Genomic DNA, 13,910 nt, shown 5'->3' with positions numbered 1-13,910 from the left:
CCACACTTAAAACCAAGCATCGTCCTCGATGCTAAACCGGAGGATCAGTGGGAGGTACAACGATAGGCTCAGGCTCTGACTGTGGCTGTGGCTGTGGGACCGGCTCCTCCTGAGTCTGTGGCTGCTCTGTAGTGTCAGGGGCAACCTGCTGAACCGGTGCCTCCGCGTCTTCCTCCTGATGATCCTGCTCATCGGAGGTCGGAGAGTCTGGAAGCGGAGGTAACTCAGCGCCAAGGGAGATGAGTGCCTGATCCATCCGATCCAGTCGGCGTCTGACATGAAGCCTCTCGCGCTCCAAGAACCGGAAGAGACGCTGGACCAGGAGATAGGTAGGCTCAGGTGCTGCTGGAGGGCCTGTAGATGGTGAAGGAGCTGCGGTCGTAGAAGATGATGGGCCAGCTGTAGGGGCTGGTGGTGAAGGTGTCCCTATGACAGCTCTAGCCCGAGAGCGGCGTCTAGCAGGTGGCTTCTCGTGCACCCAAACACCCCAGGGGATAGTAACCTCCCTGTCATCTGCATCAGCTGGTGGTGGTCGCACATCATCATCTGACCACGGGACATCAGCTAAGGATGCCATACTCGTGACCAATGTAGGAAATGGAAGTAGGCCACGAATATGCGCCCGCCACATGCACTGTCGGATAAGTCTAGGGAAGGAGACATCCTTCCCCTCCATAACACACCCGATCAGCAGAAGCATCTCCATGGGGACCTCAGAAAAATGGGTGGTAGGCAGGACGTAGTGGGAGAAGATCATCTGCCAAGTCCTGGCCTCCCTAGTCAAATGAGTGAATAACATCCCCTTTGGCTTGGTGTTGCCCGCATCCATAACCCATGAAGCATCCGGTATCCCAATCACGCGCCGAAGCGCCTCATAATCAAAAGTCATGGTATGGATGGCTATCTCAGCCTGATGATGGGCACACTGGTCATGCGGAATGTGTCGGCAATGTAATGCCTCCCCAATGGCGGTCTCGGTGACCATAATCTCTCTACCCCGCACCTGAACTGAGTCCAAAGTCGGACGGAAGAAGTTGCAGTAGAATTCCTTCACCCAAGATATATTTATGTCACCCAAATCCCGGTCAACAAAGTCAATACCTAACTCAAGGATCCGACCGGTAATGCGCCGTCTCACATCATTAGGTAGGAGCAACTTCTTCTCAATATTTAGCTTCGTTGTTCGATATCTAGAGAACCGAAGCTCACAGTAGAGATTGGGGAATTTGTCTGGATTGGTAGAAGGCAACTGCTGATTCTCTTTATCCTCGTCATGCAATGGATTCTTAGCATAGTTCTTGTAGATGGAAGGAATGGAGGGGGTAGAGTGTTTTCTCTTCTTAGAGGCGGTGGCTATGGCTTTGCCTTTATCCGACATCCTGAAAAATGTGATAGAATATATAAAACGTTTAGCATGTAGCAAAAAAACATGGTCAGGTCATAAATGACAAAGAACAATCATGATGTTGCAATGAATATGCAAAAGTGAACAAGTAAACCAAAAAAAATGCAAGCTTCATTAAAGTCAACAACTCATATTCACAAGGCAATAATATCATCATATAGTTGAAGGAATTTGTTAAAGATGGTTAAAGGTGAGTGGAAGTGGAATGGTTAAAGAAGTTAGTAAGTTAGAAAAGTAGGTTAGTGATATGATGATATTTATGCGTAATGAAAAGAAAAGTTGTGGTTTATGTTCACGATGATTGATGCAAGTCCGGGAAGTCAAAAGGAAGTGGAGATTGCCCAAAATTGAAATAAAGACCAAAGTAAAATTAATTTCCTTGAAAATCGGGCAGCATTCCGGCTTAAAATTGGACGTTCCCGGATAGCAAAATAGCATAATTGGCATGGAAAACAACATCAATTAGGCAAAGCAGTGGTTGTATGACATTCAGTCGACAAGGAGTGCATAAAAACAATCCAAAATCAGCATAAAACATTCAGAGAAACAGACAGCGAGTAAGCACATACGGAACACTTATCAGGCCTAGAATCCTCTATCCAGCCCTAGCTACCTAACCGCAATTATTTCTATCTAACCTAACATACAAAGTTCTAAGCCTAACTAACTAACATGCAACAGACCAACGAACAGAAACAGATGATTAAAAAAAGAACAGAAAGGTGTAAGTTGCGTAGGAACCTGGGGGCAGAAGGGAACTAGGAATGGAAAGGGAATTCGGGAGTAGGGCCACAGAATCAGAATTTCCGCCGCCGTCAACGGTGGCAGTTATGGCAGAGGGGCGGCGGCGAGAGTTGCTGCGGCGGCCGAGATGAAATGGGTGGGTGAGAGAGAGAGGTTGAGGGCGAGTTGCTGGCGGTGATGATGGCGCGGCGGAAGTTGGAGAAACTGAGGGGAGGAGGGACGGTGATGGTGAAAGAGGAGAAGGAAAGGAGGATGTGTAGGGAGAACAGAGAGGGAGTGAGCCGCCGGCAGTGATGACGGGGTGGCGGCGGAGGGGTTGGTCACGGGACCGTGAGATGGGTGCGAGGAGTGAGAGGGAGAGAGAGAAGACGGGTGGTGGTGAGAGGGGAAGAGAGAATCGATGGCCAAGGATGGTGACGGAGGGGTAGGTCGTGCGGCGGCGGCCGGCGCTGCTGCTGCGACGGCAGTTTGGGGAGAGAAGAAGAAGACGAGGTTGGGGAAAGAGTTGCGCGACTGCGCAGTGTGCTTCGCGAGCTAGGGTTATCCCTATTTTTGAATCGGCGCGCGCGCGCACCTTGCGCGTCCGCGTCCATTTGAAAAAAACATGGGTCCTACGCGTGCGCGTACAACGCGCTTAAGCGGGGATGAGCAAAATAGGGAAGGACGCGTGCGCGTACCGTGCGCGCACGCGTGCATGGAGTTGGGCTAGGGGCTTAGAGTTGGCCTAACTCAGGCCTAACTCTCTGGAGAATGGCCTGGGAGTCCCGCCACTAGATTTGCGCGCACGCGGCAAGTACGCGTCCGCGTGCATTGAGGGCAATGGAGATCCACGCGTGAGCGTACAGTGCGTGCTAACGTGGGGTGGCATATTAGGCAGGGGTGCGTGCGCGTACCTTGCGCGCACGCGTACATGAGATTGGGCCTGAGGTTTAGAATTGGCTTGAGGCACACCCAACTCTCTGGTCCATGGCCTAGTTTGGTGGCACCACGCAAGGACGCGCGCGCGGCAAGTGCGCGTCCGCGTACATTGACGAATTGTGAAATGGCGCGCTGGCGCGATGCATGCGCTCGCGCAGATCGGGTTGGGCCTGGGGCCTAGAGCTAGCCCAGAAATGGCTTAACTCTCTGGGGTTTGGCTCAATCAATTGCAGCAAAAAAAAAAGTCAGCGCGGACGCGGCAGGTGCGCGTCCGCGTGGGTCAGGTTGGGCGCAAGGCACAATGTTTGCCCAAGAGAGGCCCAACTCTCGGGAGTGTGGCTCGTGGTGCATGCGCACCGGGGCGCGTGCGCGTACGTTGTGCGCGCGCGTCCACGCCCCCCCCCCCCTTTTTTTTTTTCAGAAGAAAAACTTGCTGGGTGCTCCCCTTAGTGTTCCCAATTCTTATTCACTCAACCATCATACAATTCACAAAAATGCAATTTTTTCTATATTATTCATCTACTACTAAACACAACATGCATGTGACTAAGCTAACAATTAAGTTGTACAAACAAATTTGTATGAAACCTCTACCTACAATGGTAACTCAAATCACTTATTAAGTAAATTTAAAAGAGTGGAAAGAGTTTACCATGGTGGGGTGTCTCCCACCTAGCACTTTTAGTTTAAGTCCTTAAGTTGGACATTTTGAGATGCTTATTGTCATGGTGGCTTATGTTTGTACTCATCCTTGAATCTCCAAGGATCCTTGCCTCTCAATTGGTTGACAGAATTTCCAACCATAATCATCAAGCTCGGGCACAGTTCTACCCAAGGTACGAGTCCCCATAGTTGGTCTTCATATAGCGAACCGGGATCCCATATCTTGTCTTCACACCCATCCGTTAGTTGAGTTTCATGATTTTGTCGGATGAGCGGTTGACATAAAGGTGATTGACACATAAAATTCCCTTTACTCCACCAATGCTTCCTCCTAGATCCGTATAAAGTAATCCTTGTCCCAACATCATCCCTACACCTTGAGGCCTTGGCCTTGATAAGCTTAACACCTATTTTCCAACCACTACACAGCTCGTTTTTACTTTTAATTCCACAAAGAGTTCTAAGTTGACCATCATTTTCAAGCAAACCATATTTAAGTGAGAGATTAAAGCTTAGAGATAGAGATTTTACCCACTTAAATGTTGTATTGGATGGTAACTTGGGAAGGGAGACTTCCCCACACTTAGATAATGCATCCTTGTGCTCTTCTTTGTGTATTTCCACCTCTTTGCGAGCTTCCTTGATTCCAACCTTTCCCCTTTTATCACATAGCTTGGTGTTGTCTTCAAGAACTTTGATTTCTTGTCTAATGGGAGGTGGTTCAATTTTGGACAGAAATTCATTGATGAATAAATCCATTTCTTGGTTAACCTCTTCATATTCTTCAATTTCGATATACACCATGCCAACGTTTTCCTCTTGGTAGCTCTCTTTCTCATTGCTCACCAAGGGTATGGGAGGTTGTGCACACTCTTTTATACTTTCAACTCCATGTCCAATGGGAGAGGACTCCATTGTAGAGAGAAATTCATTCATGATTGAATCCATCTCTTGATAAGCCTCTTCCAAGTCTCCAACGATGATATGCCTTGGGGGTTGCGCACCCTCTTCAACTTCAATATCAAGCTCCTTGGAAGAGTGCTCCATGAGACTACATTCCCTTGGACTTTCAACATCTCCTAAATCTTCAACCACTTCTTCCTTTTCTTCAATGATTATAGGTTCCTCTAGTTGCTCCAATACAAAATTTGACTCCTCTTTCTCCACCGAATTTTCCAATTTCTCCTTCATACTTTGCTCTTTTTTTGACTTTCCACATGTGGTCACGGAAGTACCTTGAGCATTCAAGCATTGGTGGGCTAAAGTGTGCACCACCTTGGTCAAATTGGTCACAAACTCAAGTGTATCCCGCTTCATGGCTTCTTGTCCTTGGAGTAACAAAGTGAGATGATCGTCTATTGGGGCTTGGGGTGAATAGGAAGGTTCATTATTTTGGAGAGAGGGTTCATAGTAGGAAGGTGGTTCTTCTTGGTAAGGGTATGGAGATGATGAGGGTTGAGGTGGTTCATGGTAGTAATCTTGATATGGTTGTGGTGATTCTAGAGGTTCTTGCTCATAATGGTCATAAAAATATGGTATGGATGATTGGTTATATGATGGATATGGATCATAGGGTGGTGCTTGGTGATGAAAGGCTTGTGAGAATGGTTGAGGTTCATGTTGAGGATGAGATTCATAGGCATATGGTGGCGGTGCTTGGAAGTCACAAGGTGATTCACCATAGCCATTGGATTGGTATGCATCATAGAATGGCTCTTCTTCATAGTGCGTTGGTGGAGGTTGTTGCCATGAAGATTGATCATATGCATATGGCTCCTCCCTCCTTTGGTCATCCCATTCTTGATACACATCTTCATTATAGTCCTCATTTCCTACAACATGTTGATAACCAAATTCATAGCCAAGGTGAGAATTCATGATGGCAAGAAGAAAATGAAAACAAAATCAAATAAGAAGCAAGAAAATTAAATCCTAAAACTAGAAAGAGCTAACAAAAGCAAACATATTCACACTATTCACATATATACAATAACCAATAACATAACACCATTGCTAATTCCCCGGCAACGGCGCCATTTTGACGAACGGATTTTTGATGGTTTAGAATTTCACAAATGAATTCTCGTTGCTAGTATAGTTCCTAAACCAAACAATAATCCTTTCATACAAAAAGTTGTTTGTCACTAGTACAAACCCCTAAAATTTATAAACCGAAGTATTGGACCTCGGGTCGTTCTCCCTAGGAATTACAATAAAGTGTCTTGTTATTGATTATGAGTTATTTTGGGGTTTTGGATAAGAAGCATGAAAAGTAAATGGCAATGAAAATAAACTAACAACTATAAAAGTCTCTTGGTAAGATGTGAGAACTAGAAGTCCTATCCTAGTTACCCTCCTCAATTGTGATGAGAATTGTTCATTGCTACCACTTAGTTAACCCTTACTAATTAAAGGAAAGTCAAGTGGATGAATTGACTTGAGCTACAAGTTCTAGCCAACTCCCAAGGAAAGACTAGCTTAGTGCACTTCAAACCAATTAGCAATTTCTCCAATTATCAATCAACAAAGGAATTAGATAACTCAAGTGTCACTAATTACTCTACCTAGGCCAAGAGGAACAAAATCTATACTAAAATCCAACCAAGCATTTCATCAAACACTTGGAAGGCATAAAAGAAAAGCAAAGTAAATTGATAACAAAAATAGAATCTAACAACAATTATGGCAATGAATTAACAACAACAATCAAAAGGAACACAATTATTATGAATTACCTCTAATTGAATTGAAAGAAAATAAAAGGAGCAAAAGTAGATCTACAACAAAACATAAGAACAACATAAAGGAAATTGCAACAAAAGAATGGAAGAAGAGTCAATGTAACTACAAGGAATTGAGATGTAGAAGTAGAAGAACATGAATCTAAATCTAAATCTAAGAACTAAATCTAACCCTAATCCTAATTCTAGAGAGAAGTGAGAGCTTCTCTCTCTAAAACTCTAAACTAGAGTGATTAGTTAGTTGGAAGGTGATGATCATTCTCCCTATGCCTTCCCCTTAATCCTTCATCCTTTTATTCCTTTCCCTTAGCAATTTGGCGCCAAAAATGGGTTCAGAAACCCTCTCAAATCGCCAGGCACGTGTTGCATTAGTGAGGTCATGTGCCCTCATCGACGCGTGCGCGGACGGTACGTGTGCGCGTCCCTGGCTAATTTCTGCGATGTGCGCGCGAGCGCCTTGTGCGCGTGCGCGTGCATGGCTGACTTTGCTTCTTTGACTTTTTATGCTTCTCTCCACTTGTATGCTTCCTTCCCTGCTTCCTTTGATCCATGCATAGCCTATTTCAATCCTGGAATTACTAGCAAACACATCAAGGCATCTTATGGAATCAAAGAAGAACTAGAATTCATCAAAATAAGGCTTAAAAAAGCATGTTTTTACACTTAAGCACAAATATGGGAGAGATAACAAAATCATGCTAATTCCTAGGCTAAATGTGACAAAAGGTTATCAAAACACTCTAAATTCAATGCAAAACAAACCGTCAAATTGGGGTTTGTCACCCATCCACTAAATAAAGCCACATTTAAGTTAACCATGATTTAATCTTAATTTACTATGTTAATCTAAATTACCATAGCCCCAAATTGACTGACGGTGGACCATCTCTCCTAACCCCCCTTGTCCGCATCCAGCGCCAAATAAAATCTTTTGTTGCCGTCTCCACCGGTCTCCACCGTCAAGGGAAAGTCAACTCCGGGGGACCACCAGACCACCACGTCCAGAATACGGTCCGATAGTCGCCGTGAAGCCGTTTGGTCTGTTGCATGTGCTCATTGGAGGTGCCTCGAAGACGCATCTGAGTGTCCAGCCTTGTACAAGATGCAACAACCCAGCGCTTCTCTTCTCAAGCCGCGGCAGAATTCATAGGGCTGTGTGGGTTCGCTAGAAACATCGTGGCTTTCTTGAATCGCTGCTGCCACCAAGAGCCACTCGTTCACTGGCGGACGAGCCCGAGTAGAAGCGTGTCTTCTCTTGGGCACCACCATAACACTACGAGGTTAGTGGGTATTTGGGATTTAAATTAGGTGCTTGTATAGGTGTGTAAATCTGAGTATTACATTTTTTGAATTGAGAAGGATTAAACATGTGTCTGTGTCTCATGCAACAAAGTGTATCCCTGTTAATAACTCATGATTTAAAACATTAAAAAAAAGGTTGTTGAAGGCCTAAGCAAAGACGCTACTAAAAGAAGAATTACCTGTTCTACAAGTAGTATGTCATCTTCACTCAAACACGGAACATTAACGTCGGTGGAATTAGAATTCTCCCTCACGTCATATGCACTGCCGTACAATGCTTCTTCAAAAATTGGTGTATCCATGGACATATTGTGATACACTCACCTTCAACGCAGACACATACACCGAAAATCGGTGCTCGAGGAAGGGTCTGTGTCGCAAACGGAAAGGCTATTGTAGATTCTTATTGATGTTACTAAAATCAGGACAGAGATATTACCTGGTATAGTTCATGACACAACAGTTTCGCGATACCACCATGCACGCACGTCGCATCTATCTTCCACGAGGCTGTTAGTGCATCCAATTGGGATCGGGGGGAAAAGACGGTCACTGACGGACTGGGCACGGTAGCGTCCCGGTGACTGAAAATTTTGGTCAATTGTACGAGAGACGTTCGGCGATGGTTTCTTAGAAAAGAGGTTGCGTGAAAGGGTTTTGGTATTGGGTTTCTCTAATTTGAGATTAACAAATGTTTTCCATAAACCCCACATTAAATCTAATTAAGCCATATAAATTTATTTTAATTTTTTTTTTTAATTTGTGTTGGTAATAATTGATAGATTCTCCCTTGATAACGTATACTTTTTCATATAATAATTAAGACAAATCAAAGAAGAAAATATCCGATTCCTACTAAAAAAAATAGTATCAAAACTAGTAATACGGGCCTAACTAGATCATTTATGCATTTAAATCGGTCAATAGCAGTCAAACCCATTGAAAATTCGCACTTCCACAATAGATTAATGCTCCACGTTATCCTTGTCTATGCACATAGCCAAATTGAATGGAGGCACTAAGATTGACCTATTTTCCTTGCTACAAAAATGGATGGACATGGTAGCACTCTTCATCAGAGCCATTTAAGTCTTGCAAATGTCAAATAGCCTGTGTGACCTCTAGCTTCGCCACAAGGTCTAGCCATAACGGAAGAAACAATACTGTCCGGCGCATAGCTTCCATTTAAGTGTTTCGCATGATCGCTGTACTTGCTCAACGCATGGGGAGAACGAGCACAATGTACCATCTTGTTTTAACATTTTTGCAGCCGAAGGAATAGCAAGCCGCGGTTGGGGTAGATCCAAAAATACGGCATCAGCCAAGCCAACAAATTCACTTGGAAATCCCTCGCCCTGAATATCCCTTACTCTCACACTGATTAAGCTGCTTAGACCTGTCCTCTCAAAATCATCCCTATGATGAAGAAAATAAATCAAGTAAACATATGAGACAGGAATGGTTCTATATTCCGCACAACCCTTTGTCAAGAACTTACTAGTAATCTACAGAGTCTAACTATCAACACGTTTCAAAATCGACTTTTTCAGCCATTCAAGAAAGCTAAATCCTGTTAAGTAGAGTCCTACCAATCCAACTAAACATCAACTTATGCATACAGAATGGCAATGAGAGTGAACATTGGAATATTTCTTCACCGGGATGTAAATGTTCACAAATGTACAATCATGAGGTAAGAAAAGGCAAAAATATATGAACACACAGAAGAATTTGTTTGTTACCTGGCCGATCCAGCTCGTTGCTCATGGAAGTCAAACGTATGGGCAACAGCCCTTGCAAGTGAAGTAGTTAAAGATCCACTTCCAGTGCTAGATTCAAGAACCAAGCAACCAGGAACAACCTCCAAGTACATGATAACAAAGCTAATATCCGCAATATAGAGAATCTGAGTCCTGTGGCTTAACAAATATACAAAACCACCCTTATTGCTGAATACTTTAGACCCAAATGGCTTCCTATCCATTCTGAATGCTTAAAGACACCGAATCGATTCTGCAGTATAGTACTTTCAGACACGGTTACGGCCTTCAAGGTTGTCATGCCTTTCATAAACTATAACCAAATCACCATTGCTAATCAATCGATTGAAAGATAATTTTTTTGCAGGATCAATTGCCAGCATCTTAAAAGTCCTCAAGAATCTTTCAACAAAATCACAAGGAACAATTATCTGTAATTCATGAAAGGGAAAAAAACCAATAATGCACATTGAATTATTTGGATGTAACTACAATTTAAACTTACTGCATTTAACTCAGTCCAAAAATTCATACATGAGTTTTGAACATAAAACACTAATGAAAGTTACCAACTTGAAATTAAATAAAAGCGTGAACTTTTCTCATAGAAGGAAAACCAAATAAGGAAACAGAGGCAACTAACTGATGATGGAGCAAGCTCTAATCTTTACTTGTCAAGGTGAAAACATTATGGACCGAATTGATGGATTCACAAGTTGGGTATCAGAGCTTTGGAAATTACTACCATTTGGGAATGGGAATGAAGGACCAACAGCAGCACTGGTTTAACACAAACAAAAACTGATGAGTGATGAGGGGGTTTAACCTGGGCTGTGGTTGGATTGATGGTTTTGGAAAGAGGAGAATGAGATAAAGAGATTATAACAGGATTTTAAAGTAATCTGTAAATAGCACTCCCTAGATCATTAAATGGATGACAAAGTTATTTCAACTTTGTTAACGATAAAAATACCAAAATATTTTAGAAGCTACAAAAACATAATTATAATAAAATAATATATAAAATTATAAATAAAGACACAAAAATATAGGGCTGTTTTTTTTTTTATATGGAAAGAAGTAACGTGATATACCATGGAATGGAAGAAATACAAAATATTACACTGCTATAGGTAAGAGTGAAAACGTAAGTTGCATTTTGTAATGGTTTATTTTTTTTAATTTTAAAATAAACCAAACGTAGTTTACGTTTTGGATTTTTTATTTTTTATTTTTAGTTTTATTTTAGGCTAAGCGTTTTGGAGGTTAGAAAATTCAAAATTTTTTGAAGTTTACAAAACGCAAATTGCGTTTTATTAGTGTCAAAAAAATTTTCTTAGCCTCAAAACGCAGGTTACATTTTGTGGCTCATTTTTTTATATATGAAAAAAATATTGATATTACACAAAAAAAATAGATATTTATACAATATTTACACTGCTATGATGTTAGTATAAATCGCAAGTTACGTGGCACCGAATTCGATGGTCCCAGAACGTTTGGACCATTAAATGGTCCCCTAACAAAATATGTTTTTTAAGTTTTTTAATAACTAATAAATAGTCCTTATCTAATTTTAATTACAAATTAACCCCATATATTTTATTTAATCATAAAAACTATTTTTTATTTTATAAATTATTATTTTATCATTAATAAACAATAAAAAATAAAAACAATAACGAATTAGATATTCCATTGATCGTAATAAACATTTTGGCTATTCCAATCGATTAAAAGATTATATTTGATCTGTGACGTTCGTCCAAGACTGTGAAATCGTGTTTCTTTAAAAATCAATCGATTTGATTATCAAAACAATCGATTGAATTTCAGGTTTCCCATAACTCAATCGATTGGACTACAGGTTGTTATCACAAAACAATCGATTGAAAATTGTAAAGCAGCATGGTTTTCACAAAAATCAATCGATTGGTCATATTACCCAATCGATTGAACAATAACTAAAATGTAGATTTTTAATAATTCAATCGATTGCTTATACTACTCAACCGATTGAATGCTTCAAATTGAAAGAATAAGCATATCAAGTATAGTTCATCTGTGCTGCTGAGAAGTTTTGAGGGATAGAAGTCCGTCTGCATGCACCAAATCGTAGGTTCTAGGGTACGTTGGAAAAGTCTCACACCTAGGAACAACAAAAGATCATACATATAAGAAAATAGGAGTAAACCCCATAATGGTCCTTCAAATTGAGCCCGTGCACCAATGTTTTGACTTTCGAAATGCTCTAATTGCACCCTTCAGATTGAGCTCCGTGCGAAATCCTTGTCCCTCCACCCAATTCCGGCGTGACTCAGCAGCCGGAGCGCTGAGCTGGCAGTTCCACCACCTCCACGTGGGCTTCATCACCCTCCACCATCACCATCGTTCCTCCTCTCCTCCCAACGGAGCCAATACCCTTCTCTCTTCTTCCAATCCTCCTTTCCTTTCTCCCTTCCTCAAGCATTGCAGCCCTTTCCTTCTCTCAGTTCACCAGCCTTCAGATCACTACCTTAGAACCACCGCCGCAACCCTTTCTCTTTTCTTCTTCCTCTCTTCTTTTCTCTTCTTCCTCAAGCTTGGAGAATATTTCTATACACTTTCAGCAACAATCAGAGTCCAACAAACTAAAGAAGCCACGCCCGCCCAACCTTCTTTCTTTCTTCTCTTCTTCTCTGAAACCCAGCCCAACCCGCAGACCTCCACACCAACCTTCCGTCCGTCCGTCCATTCCTACCGCCGGCGACCACCGTCGCTGACCCTCCCTCCTCCCTTCTTCCTTTTCTTTCTTTCCTATTTCTCCATTTCTTTCCTCCTGTACGCAACACCCCTGTTCGTGGCGCCACCTCTGTCTGCACCTTCCAGTTCCGGTGAAAACCACCAGTGGCGGCGAAACTCTGTGCCGCTACGACACTACCTTCGCTCCTTACGCTATCTTCTTTTTTCACTCCTCAACGCAGGTTCCATTCCATCCTCTGTGTCTGTTTCTTTTTTTTCTAATTATTTTTTTATTTCAGTGCCTTTTGATTCTGCTTTTACTGATCTTGTTAGACTTAGGATAGTTGATTATTTGTGTTTCTGGACTGAATGTGTATTGGCTGGTTGAAATTTTTGGGTTGATTGACGCTTACATTAAACTGAAATTACTGTTTATGAATCCTGCATACAACCTGTTCGATAAATTGCCTGAAAGTTAAATCTTATGTCTGATCATCATAGGCTTCAAATTTTGTTTCCATTTGGCATTGTAACTCAGAGAAGAAGGCAAACCGAAATGTGAGGAAGGAGAGGAGGGTTAGTCATCATGGGTGATGGAAATGACAAGGAGAAGTAGACGAGGGGAGGACACCGGCAGAGTAGTGGTTGCAGCAGCTATTGCGGTAGCAGTAATTCGGTGATGAGGAACAAAGATGAAGGTACCCGGCTCTTTAGCTGAGAAGAGGGAATGGGTGAGGAAGATGTGGTGGCGCTAGGTAAAGGCTGGAGGTGATGGTGGTGGCGATGGAGATGCTGGAAGCTGCGATAGGGCTAGGGTTCGGTGCGTGGAAGAGGGTGATGAAGATGGCAGATTGGCGGCGACAGTAAGCTCGGGCCCAGCAGAAGTGGTTCACCAGGAAAAAAGCTCGACGACTCTGGACCTGATGGGGAAGGAGAGGATAGAGGGAGGAGGTTGGACGCGGTAGTCGCAGATGGTGGAGGCTATGGTGGCTCGCGGTGGTGGTTCAGCCTTAGGCCAAGGGAAAGAGCTACAATGCTTGAGAAAGGGAGAAAGGGAAAGGAAAATTGGAAGAGAGAAGGGTAATGGCTCCAATTGGAAGAACAATGGTGATGGTGGAAGGTGATGAAGCCCACGTGTAGGTGGTGGAACTGCCAGCTCAGCGCTCCGGCTGCTGAGTCACACCGGAATTGGGTGGAGGGACCAGGATTTCGCACGGAGCTCAATCTGAAGGGTGCAATTAGAGCATTTCAAAACTCAGGGGTAACATTAATGCACGGGCTCAACCTGAGGGACCATTATGGGGTTTTACTCAAGAAAATAGTAACACTTATTCACAAAATCATAATAGTAGTTGATAATTTAATATATCCTTGCACCCAACCTTACCACCAATAATAATTAAGTAGAATTTCTTCTATATGCTTATGCCTATATTCCCCAAGAATTCTTGACTTGCACAGCATCATTAATTATTAAGCTTTTACACCTTTATTAACATATATTTTTTTAACCAATGTCGTCGATCTCAATTATGTAAGTCTTTAAGAATACTTTAACCTTAGTGTGAATGTTATGGTGACCACGAAAGAAAAAGGAAAAATTGAATAGGTATGTATATCCTCAATTCTTTCCATTAATAGTGGATTATCAATCAA

The 13,910-nt window shown here is 42.5% G+C and overlaps 1 pseudogene; it reads right to left on the bottom strand.

Annotated features, from left to right (window-relative positions):
- Nucleotides 1–8,569: 8,569 nt before the first annotated feature.
- On the bottom strand, nt 8,570–10,442 carry LOC112729145 (uncharacterized; annotated as a pseudogene).
- Nucleotides 10,443–13,910: the final 3,468 nt, after the last annotated feature.

The sequence above is a fragment of the Arachis hypogaea genome, chromosome 12, assembly GCF_003086295.3.
Source record: "Arachis hypogaea cultivar Tifrunner chromosome 12, arahy.Tifrunner.gnm2.J5K5, whole genome shotgun sequence".
NCBI classification, from domain to species: domain Eukaryota; kingdom Viridiplantae; phylum Streptophyta; class Magnoliopsida; order Fabales; family Fabaceae; genus Arachis; species Arachis hypogaea.
This window is presented reverse-complemented; position numbering and strand designations above follow the sequence as displayed.